This window comes from Patella vulgata, chromosome 8 (assembly GCF_932274485.2).
Source record: "Patella vulgata chromosome 8, xgPatVulg1.2, whole genome shotgun sequence".
NCBI classification, from domain to species: domain Eukaryota; kingdom Metazoa; phylum Mollusca; class Gastropoda; family Patellidae; genus Patella; species Patella vulgata.
The window spans coordinates 44,537,407-44,548,422 of record NC_065886.2 but is presented as its reverse complement, the minus strand read 5'-3'; positions in this window follow the sequence as shown (position 1 = coordinate 44,548,422).

Here is an 11,016-nt window from a genome sequence, read left to right as displayed (position 1 = left end):
GTTGGAGAGACCCATAGAGTAAACAAACTTAGGTATTCGGGTTCAATCGACATGCGCTACGAATGTTTCGAACCGGTGCTATGGAAATTCGTGGGTATTCTTGAGTATTTGTCACAATAACCGTATTTGTCGTAATAACCCGCGATGGAGCTTAGTAATATCTTAACGGGAGTTATGGCTATTTAAAGTTCCCATTGATTTCATGCCGCCATCTTCATTTGTCATAGATCGTTAGTTGACGCTTGGGCGACAATCCGTTTCCGTCGATGAACACGTGTTTCAAGAAATACCAATCTTGTTTTATTTATAGATAAAAGGAGTAATAGTTTTGACGTGGACAATACTATAATTAACTATGTAAATTTCCATATTAAATGACAAAATGATACCAGATGTTGTAGGAGTATTAACTTAGATATATGTATACATACATGTTTTCACTCTGTAAGAATTGTATAGCTTCGTCATACTCTTGTTGGGTAGACATCATCATTAAATCCATACTCCGATTCTTACAATATGCCTCGGCATACACTGCGGATCGTTCCTCATCCCCTTTTACAAGGCTACTTTCTGAAATACATAAGAACAAGTTTTAACACTACAAGTCATATCTCAAGTGCATGTTGTATTGTGGATGAGTTAAGACCGGTATCTTCTCGTCTCTTTCGGTCACTAAAAACATTCACAAGATATGGGCACGATATAAATAACATGGGTGAATTTAAAAGGTGTAATTTAAAAGGAAAAGTTATTAGAAATATCACAAAAGCAAACCGTCATAATGTAAAATAAAAAAATATTTAAATAAATTTGAAAGAGCAATGACCGAGGCCAGGCAAGGAATCTGAGCAATTAAAATAAATTTGAAATAGCACCAACCTGAGCTAAGTAAAGAATCTAAACAAACAAATTATCAAATATTGTAAAGAAAAGCGTCTCTTGAAAAGCAAATATAGGTTAATGATTGTTTCGCCCGCATTGGTCTTCTGGTCCGTACTCCGACGAAGACGTTAGCTCGCTAACCTGGGGTCCTGTGTTCGATCCATGCGTTGGCTGAGAAATTTCATCTGGATTTTTTTTTCGGCTTGGTTCCCCCTTGTCACTTGTGCAGTAAAGAGGGCCTGGCAAGGGATAACGTATAGTCGTTCCGATGGGACGAAAAACCAAGGTATCGTATATAGCGTGCACGTAAAAGAGCCCTTGGCAATTGGAATTCGGTATAAGAATCGACTGTAGCGCCATTGTCAGGGCAAACTTTCCCCCAGTCGGAGCAGAACAGTAGGACGTTAAACCCCATTTCATTTCTCCGATTACTATTCGCCACTGCAAAAGTCGACATATTCATAATAGCTTTGTCTCATTCTTATTATTTTATTATTTACAAAACATGTATTTTGATCCGCTTTACGTATTATAAGGTCCATGATACAAGTAAATGTTAACAGGGCTCACGCTGTCGGTCGCCAAAGTCGCAATTTTCGATAAAAATGAAAGTGGCGATTAAAATTTGATTTGGGGCATAATTTTGGCGATAGCGTTTAAGGGTATTTATCGTCGATTGACGTGGCGATAATTAATCAATTGACAATCATCTACATGTATATATAAAGCCTATCTCAAGTCATTATTTACACCTGCTGATTAATCCAAGTGGTGATAATTTACTGGTTTTTTTCGTCTTGAAGAGAAATAATCAAAAAGATCGACAATTCTTTTCCAAATAAATATTTTAATAGTTAAATCTGGTTTACTGTGGATTCATACGACTTAGAACATTATACACCTGGCCGAACATTACGTGTACATTAGATAAACTACTTTTAAAGCCCAAAACTGTTCAACTAGTCTCTTATGGTCAGTGCTTTTTGTCCCCCGCCTTTCGAAGAAAGCTGGGGACTAATAAAATGGGTTCGTCCGTCTGTCTGTCTGACCGTCCGTATGTCTGTCTGTCCGTCCGTCTGTATGTCTGTCCGCCTGTCTGTCTGTCCGTCACACAGGTGTTTATTAGGTCAATGCCTTGATGGAGTTCGAAGATGAGCATTTTCTGCTTAGGGTAAGCAGAGATAAGCAATTTGATTAGTTAATGCTTAGGGACACGATAACTTTAGTTCTAATTAAGCGAGAGTGGTGAAACTTGGTGTATAGTTTCATTACATCTCGACGATGAGAATCGTCTGCTTGGGCTAAGGAGCAATAAGCATTTTGATTGGTCAAGACTTTGGAACATAACTCTAATTGAGGTAGAATGTTTAAACTTGATGTAGATGTTCGTCTTGACTTAGTTGAATGATTATCATATCGAGCTAAAGCTAAGCAGAGATAAGCACTTTCCTTGGTCGATGCTTTGGGACAAGATAACTTTGATTCTATCTGATAGAGCGTGATGAAACTTAGTGTATAGTTGATAATCAGTTTGATTTCTCGATATTTTTGAAAAAAAATAGATGTGCGATTAATTAATATGTGTCATCTATTTATTTGGGGATTTCGGCGAGGGGGATCAGCCTCACTGTTGGCTTGTTTAGTTTCAAGCACCTGTTTTATGGAATAATCTACCATTTAGTATAAGATGTTGTACATCTCTATATGCTATTAAAAACAACTTAAACCACATTTATTTAATCAGGCTTTTAACTGACTCTGTATACAACTGTTAACATGTCCATATTCTTGTTGTTTATTTATGATTACATTGTCACTTTGTAAAGTGCCCCTGAACATGTTATAAACTTTCTGCTTACAGAATAGTTATTATATGATAACTGTTCGCTGTACATATTATTTGTATATTTATGGGAGGGTTGGATGGCTGAATGGTTAGCGTGCGCGCGCTGTATCATAAAGTCTGTCATTGAGTCGACTGGCGTGGTTTCGAATCCCCGGTTATACGTGACAAGGAGTAGGGTCGCCTGTCCAACCTTGTGGGTTTTCTCTGGGTTCTCCTGTTTCGTCTCACTGCTCAAGACCCCTACGCGCAAGCGAATTATTGAAATAAAATTAAAACCATGTTAGTCCCGAAATGACCTACTGTGTGTCTAGTGGACGTTAAACCCCATTTCTTTCTCTCTTTGTATATTTATACATTCCTCTTTAAATCTTTGTAAGTGTACTTATTTACGTACGAATAAATGAATTATTATATATGAAAGGGCGCACTATAAATATGCTGTAGTAATAATAATAATAATAGGTATACGCCACCCATGTTCCTCTCTCCTCTTGGAAATGCTGCATACCCCACTCGTACTCATCTGCCCTCTAGGAAATGCTGCATACACATGTTGTGCCCCTGTCCCACTCAAAGAAATGCAACCATAAATGCCCCTCAGCCAGGGATTGCCAGATCTCTCTAACATGTTGCATAATGTAAGCTAATTTGAACAGCTGCCGGAAAATGGGGGCATAATAAATATTTATTTACAGACAAGCGAAGTTCTCCAGATCCCTAATGCCCACACTTTTCTCTGAATTTTATGGATACAGGTCGACCAGATCTTGGGCTATTTAGTGAAAAAATTCCTCTGTGCCATTGTTTTAAGTCTACGAGTGCCGAGAGGTTTTTGTTTTGTTTATTATTGTAGCAACGGTACTCAGCTTCGATTCATTATTTTAAAATTAAGTCATTTAATGGCGATCGTGTTTCAATCCACCTAAATCTCTGCCATCCGATGGTCTAGGGAGTTGATTATAGGCTTGTCGTGTGAGTAAATGTGTAAATAATAATTTTTACAATACAGATGTGACGTCATCCTGTGATGATGGCGTACCATTCCATTATTTCAAATAATCGTACGGGCAATGTGCCAAGTGTAACTAGTTAAAATATTGAACCCAAATGACGCATTACATTGCAAAGCACGTGCAAGTGTCTGTATTTTAAGTTGTTTAATGGTCTCGAGCTTAAGACATTGCGTAATATATTGTAAAAACACTCGGAACTCACGGTCCTCTTGTTGTTACAATATATTACTTAATGTCTCGCTCTCGACCATTAAATAATACATATAACATTTGAAGCCAAAATAAATACCTGCAATGGGCAGATTTACCTCTTACATAATGCAATTTTTAAGGTAAGGTATTGTGAGTCAGCGTTGAGAGGCTGTTAAAACCTTTATTTCCATCGTGTAGGGTAATTAAACAACGGCGTCCCGTAGGACAATCAAAAGCAATAACAAGGGTGTCCTGTGGGATAACCTAAAGCTATTAAAAAACCCATCTGAGACAGGATAATTATAACACAAAACAATACATTAATATGCATATAAAAACAAATTCACATAGTTAACATATAAAAATGAAATTATACATGGCATCTAACATCTTTGAGATGCTTGCACTCATCCAAAATGTGCTTAAGGAACATGATAGTGTCTCCTAAGAAAGGTCTAACGTGATGAGGTTTGTTGTTTCCGCAATATTCCATGGCGATTGTTGGCGGCTATAAATGGAATGATTTAAAGATTCATTATGGGAGATTCGATAACGAGTTGGCAGTTCTCACTATAATAAGTACAATCTAGATAATGTAAAGGCAATATGCTGAAAATTTCACTCAAATTGATCCATTCTGAACCTAGAACTAAGCGATTGAAATTTCCGCCTAGCCTCGATCAGCATTACTAAAGTCAGTACGATAAACAGCATAGTCTCGATTATCCATTTAATCGTGAAGGAAAGATATGCAGTAAATCGGCTCATAATCCACTAAAGATCGCAGGCTAGCGATGCTCACGGGCTAGCGATGCCATTTAGAGTTGATTATGGTCTGGATCAGTTAATTAATGTCTAATTAATAATTTAGATAAAGAAAGACCTGCAATAGACAGATTTAGCTCTTGCATAATGTATGTTTAAGCAAGTTTTAAAATCGGTATATGGTATCTATAATTTTGATAGGGGGAATATCTATGAAAGCAATTATAACGCCTTCATGTAGGAAAATCAAAAGCTATTACAACCCCGCCATATAGGACAATCAAAAGTAATTAAAACTCCACCATAAAATACAATCAAAAGCAGTTACAACCTCTCCATGTAGGACACTCGTGTGGAATTACAACACCGCCATGTAGGAAATTCAAAAGCAATTACAACCCCTCCATATAGGGCAATCAAAAGCAATTACAGGCCCACCATGTACGACAAGTAAAAGTCATCACAACCCCACTATGTAATACAATCGAAAAAAGCACAACCCCGCCATATGTAGGACAATGAAACGCAATTATAGGTCCACCATGTAGGATAATCAAAAACAATTACAACTCCGTCGTATAGGATAATCAAAAACAATTACAACCCCACCAAGTAGAACAATCCAAACCAATTCTGTCATAGACTTAATGAAAATAATGTGAATGGCCAGTTAGTGAGTTATGATGTCGTTGATTTGTTTACGAACATACCTCGGGAAGAAGCAGTACAAGTGTTAAGGCAAAAAATTGAATCCATTTACCAAGAACTAACCACAAACCTCAAAATCGACAGTATCATTCAACTAATAGAGCAATGCATCAATTCTTCATATTTCTCATGGCAATCCGATCTTTATGAACAGGTCCATGGATTACCCATGGATTCCCCCATAAGTCCTCTCATAACAGAAGTGTATGACCTTTTTTGAAGAATCTGTCCTAAAGTCTACCCCTATCCCACCTATAACATGGATTAGAAAAGTTGATGACGTATTTGCCATTTTGGAACCAGGTCAGAATCCACAACACCTTCTTGAACACCTCAATAGCGTCCACCCTCGAATGAAATTTACTGTAGAATTAGAAAAAGACAACCAATTACCTTTCCTAGATGTATTAGTAATCAACTCCGCAGATACCCTAAAAACCACTATTTACCGCAAGCCAACCCACACGGACCAATACATACATAATAGTTCTAACCATCCAACCAAAGTCATAACAGGGATCATAAGTACCTTAACAAGACGCGCAAAATTAGTATGTCATGATGATCTACTCGATGCTGAACTACAGCACATCAACCACGTCCTTACACAATATAACAACTACCCTGTCAACACAGTTAAAACAACCATGAAGAAAACTCTGACGCACACTTGCAAACCACCCGATGCCATTACAAGAAATCAGCTAGCCACCATATTAAAAGAATTTTAACAGAGCAAATCGGCGCAGAGGTAGTATTCAGCAGCGGAACCACACTCGAAACTATCTTTAAAGCTGATGGTAGGATACAAAAACCAAGAGATGATCCAAAGGGTGTTGTATACAAGATAAATTGTGAGTGCGATGCGGCGTACATTGGAGAAACATTTCGTCCGATTTCAGTGAGAACAAAAGAACATCACACGGCAGTTATAAAACAAGAAAATAATAAATCAGCAATAGCAGAACACATCTACCAAAACCCAAACATAAAATCAAATGGGAGAATACAGAAATACTAGCCAGAAACTTATCAACATGGAAAAATAGAATTCTACGAGAAGCGCTAGAAATTCAAAAATATAAGCCAAAATTAAATAAGGACTCAGGACATTTTCTCCCAAATCTTTGGGTGGATTTATTTAATCCCGATTAATGTGTGTTTTTTGTATGTTTTCCTTCGCCTAGTTTTCGATTTCTTGCCTGTGCGGTTAAACCTTTTCATCTTGTAGTTATGGTTTCACCTGCTAATTAGAGTTTAATTGTTATCTATATATTGGTATCTCTCATCTCGTTAATCTCTTATAATTATTAGGTTGATCTGCTAAATTCAAATAATTTCTAATTGTTATCAATACATTACAATCTTTCAATTTGTTAATCCTTTGTAATTGTTTATCCATATTATTACTTCTTTCATCTTGTTAATTCTTAATTAATGATTAATCTGTTACATGGTTTCCAATTGTTAACTATATATTGCACCACATTTTTGTTATAAATCATTATTTGCTTGAAAAGGATAATCGGTATGTGTATCGAAACGTAGCATGTTAATAAATTCATAAGTAGTATATCCATATAAGTGTTTTTAATTTGTGAAATCTACCTCTATATGTCTTATAAGGATTATCAATTACAACCCCATAATGCAGGATAACCAAAAGCAAATACAACACCACCAGGTAGGATATTCAAAAAAAAATTACAATCTGCCCCGTAGAAGAATCAAGGAATTACAACCCCGACGATTTTTAATTTTTTGGGTCTAATCTAGACATTTTGAAACAGACTAAACGAATTAATTTCTACAATTATACCCATCGGTATTAACACGCGCTTCTTTTTTTTATGATTAATTATTATTGAAAGAAATTCCATTAGAGATTGTTAATACTCATTATAAATTTACACATGAATACTTACCACATAGAAAGAAGATAGAAAAGAAAACCAGCCATTGAAATAAATACATCATTTACCAAGATTCTATATTGCGAGCAATTGCAATGTCTACCAGTTAAAAACATTTGAAATTGCACAATTATATTGTCGCAATCTGTTTACACTAAATGTGACTGAAATGAGACACTTAAGGGTTTTTATTATGTAGTAAAACATTAATCGCGAGCGTCGATCAATTTCGAAATGCAATTAACATTCAAGAATGCAACACAGGAGTGGCTCCAGAAGTAGGGGGGGGGGGGGGTCTCGCACACGAACACATCTCTAGAAATCCAAAGTATATTTTTAGGTGCACATTTTAATAAAATGAGTGATGCGGTTCCGGTGGATTCGCTTTGCCAAATACCAAAAGGGCGTCTCTTTGATCGAGATTGCAGTCATCGGTAAAAATCAAGAATTTACGTATGATTTACTGGTACGAAATAAATTTATTTTCATAAGACAAGTGATGTAGTTCAAATTATAAAGTTATCTAATTCAGCTATGTTGTAATAAGGAACGTAATACTCCCATGCAATAAAAATTTTGATAAAAAATATTCCTGATTTTAAGATATATATTTGTTTTATTTGCATATCTGGGCTGTCCCAATTGTACAGTATGATAAGGACTGGTCAGTAATATTTGTTTCTATAAATGGACAGACTAACTTTTATTTGGTTCCAGTAAATAGTAGGACGTGCATTCTGGATTTTAACGAAGCCCCCAATCTCGACCAAAATGACATTTAGGCAATTTAGCAAAACGAACCCACCCTTGCGGTTCTGGGTTTGGCCCACTGTTGGCCGAACAAGCTTTTCGGAACTGACTTACCCTGCTCATTGACGTAATTAGTTGGAGCCCGGTAAGTGAGAAACAGCGTCTTCTTGTTTGAATGGTACAAAAACCTAAGGCCCATCACTGTACTCATTCGTGTGGCTAAATGGCACCTCATTTGCATGAAATTTTAAAAATAATTATCCCTTTTGACAGATTAATTTGGAAGTTTTAAAGAAATCGCATCACGAAATTTGAACACTTCCGAGAAGCTATTTAGATTTGTTTGGTTATCTATAAATAGTTACCTGTAACAACTGGTTTTCTATTTGGTATAAGAAAAATCCAACGAGTGGTAGATTTAAAAAAAATACATAGTCCAGGAACTAGTCAAGATTTAATTAACATTTCGAGTTTGATACATGGAATAAGTAGATATGTGATCGGAAATGCTTTTGGGGACACCACCAGAGGGCGCTGGTCATATTACCGCTTAAATTGGTTTTATAACACATCTCGAGCACATCCACGAAACCTGTGTCAAATTGTTCCATAGGATTCACCATGTTGTGCTTGTACTGAAGCTATGTACTGAGATGTCCATTTAAGCGTGTGACCGAACCTTGACCTACTCTGAAGTGCGTCAACTCCTTAAATTGCCAGTTTGATACCTATTTGTGGTCGACTGAAAGTGTGTACTAAGGTTGGTTGAGCGTGGCCGAGGGGTGGTGACCTTTAACCTACTCAATATTGGCTACTCAGGATTCATATTATCCCAGGGAGTCACAAGGAACAGCTTGCTACACATTTTGTACTTGTCTTGTACTGAGATATGCCTTTAAGGTTGATTTAAGGTTGATAGCGCCTGCCCGGCCAATGGTGAATATAGAGCTACTCAGAAGTGGATTAACCCCCAAAATTGACTCTCCAGAATGAAATATATTTCATTTGGAGTCCTTAGAAACATTTTGACACTTATTTCGTGATGTCCTCCAAAGACATTACGTAAGGGTGGCGTTCTAGTGTGTGTGTGTGTGTGTGTGTGTGTGTGTGGCGGGGGGGGGGGGTCACACATCTACTAATTCAAGGTGTCAAACCTTTTGTACTCGAAATGCTAATTAAATCTGTGCTAGCTCCTGGACATACATAAAAGACATAGATAAGGTCATCTAATGCAATCTACAAGTATTAAAATAACAAAACCTTGCCACATAAATATTGCTATTACAGAAATACAACATTGAAACCAGCGGAACTAACATCCGCATGTTCTACCGTCTTTGTTAACCACGAGCATATATGGAATACAAAAGAGAACTTAGAGACGAGAACTAAAGAACTGTATTTATATAGATACAAAGTGAGTGAGAAATATTTGCTTTATTTGCCCGTTTATACATGTTTTTACTATTGTACGTTATGAACTTTTCAAAACGCCTAGAATAGGTAAAATGCACACACACAAAAATCAATACACATATAAATGACTTTTTTTATGGCGTGTTAAGGACGTTGCCAAGTCTAACATTCCCATTAACATTTCAGACTATTTCTCGGTGATACTTTAGTACCTTGTCTCCGTTTTTTTGCTAAAACGTAAATCGTCAACACAAAGAAACATTCACTTTGCCGAATAGGTCAGGATAGTCGTCAAAGGCAGGGAATCCCTGACCTTGGTTGATCCAAAAATAGTATCCGAATTTGTTTGGACCTCACGCTAAATAAAGTAGATCGCCTTTCCTGGTTTTTGCTTAAAATATGCTTCTGTGGCCTTGTTTTAGTCATTTCTGGTACACAGCAAATAGGCTAGGGGGAATTCCTTAGATCTCTAATAACCAGTCTTTTTGACAGCTGCCAAGAACGAATACATGGCTCTGTTCGTTTTCTTTGTTTTGTGGGACGAAGATCCCATATTATTTTTCATAAAATACACTAACAGGAGCGGCAAAGTCTACTCATTGCTAATTCATATTTTTTTCGATTTTTTACCAAATCCTTTCTTTGCCAAAGGCACACCTTGGAACACATGAGAAAGTAGCGGCACGCCTGGCGAAATATGTATGAAAATATTTGAATTTTGCAAAATAAAAACATGGCAAGTCAGACGGAATACAACCGTAGACACAAACTAGTTATAAACACATAGAATGACTCAAACTAAATAAAGAAAAACACAGCTATGAACTTATCAGTAGATACCAGTGAATACTCTGTTGGGATCATGTGGTTCTTCACCATTTTTTTAGTGTGAAGTTCAAAATTTCGCGGCACATTTAAAAAGATCTTGCGGCACACTTGTTGAGAATTACTGTATTACACGAATACGTCACGATTCGAAAGGACCTTTTTTGTAAACCAAGGAAAACGATGAAAAATATCCAAGTTCTACTCAACCGATTTTAATAAACTTAGCATCAAATTGAAGCTTGCATGCGAAGTAACATTTCTATGGGACAAATTTCGATTATATGAACTAGATTTTATTTCAGACCAGTTTACATAACGACCTATGAAATTTTTTGATTTTCTGGAATTTTGGCATTATTTGGCGCCATGAAACAAACACTCCCGTAAATTTTTCAAGCACTAGCTTAGCTATTTGCATCCAAAAAATTATTTAATTCGGATCAGGCAATACTGATAACTTTTCAGATTTATGACGTAAGTTGGTCATATTTAAGCTGATTTCAAGATTTAATATCTTTAAAACCACAAGAGATATGTGCCCAAACTATGACTTGAATTGCATCTTCAGATGTCTTTTTAAAGATCATATCAAATTTATGTTGAGCAGAGTTTGAAAAATAATATAAAATTAATTGCCGAGTTACCATAGGTTAGACATGGCATTTTAAAAAAATTCCTATATAGCTCTTGGTGGCTTTAC